Here is a 558-nt window from a genome sequence, read left to right as displayed (position 1 = left end):
TGAGTAACGGTGTCCACTTCATACTTTCCTCTAGTAGCCTTGCGAGGCCTACTATATTGCGAATTATGGACCGCCATTTCCTCAATCTTGTTCCATGTTTGATTGTCATCAACTTCTGTGAACATTCCATTTGATCCCATATTGAGAATGTTCCTTGAATCTTCATATAAACCATTTCAAAATTGTTGCACTAAAAACCATTCGCTAAGTCCATGGTGAGGACATGAGCGACAAATACCTTTGAACCGCTCCCAAGCTTCATACAAAGATTCTTCATCCCTTTGCTTAAAACCCGTAATTTGAGCTCTTAGCATATTAGTCTTTTCCGGTGGGTAGAAATTTTTGTAGAAAGCTAGAGCTAGCTTCTTCCAAGAATCTATTCCAAGGGTGGCCTTATCAAGGCCCTTCAACCATTGCTTTGCGGTGCCGATTAACGAAAAAGGAAATAAGACCCATCTTATTTGGTCTTGAGTCACGCCCGTTTGAGAGATAGCTTCACAATAATCACAAAATGTTTCCATATGAGAATGAGGGTCCTCACTAGGCATTCCCCCGAAT

The 558-nt window shown here is 41.0% G+C and overlaps 1 non-coding gene across 1 annotated transcript; it reads left to right on the top strand.

The window, feature by feature from the left end:
• Positions 1-207: 207 nt before the first annotated feature.
• Positions 208-314, top strand: LOC141625978 (small nucleolar RNA R71). The gene has a single exon (XR_012535715.1). It is a non-coding gene; the product is annotated as a small nucleolar RNA R71 (small nucleolar RNA).
• The last annotated feature ends 244 nt before the right edge of the window (positions 315-558 follow it).

Source organism: Silene latifolia, chromosome X (genome assembly GCF_048544455.1).
Source record: "Silene latifolia isolate original U9 population chromosome X, ASM4854445v1, whole genome shotgun sequence".
NCBI lineage: Eukaryota > Viridiplantae > Streptophyta > Magnoliopsida > Caryophyllales > Caryophyllaceae > Silene > Silene latifolia.
The sequence above is the reverse complement of the archived record's forward strand: the minus strand, read 5'-3'. Positions and strand labels throughout refer to the sequence as shown.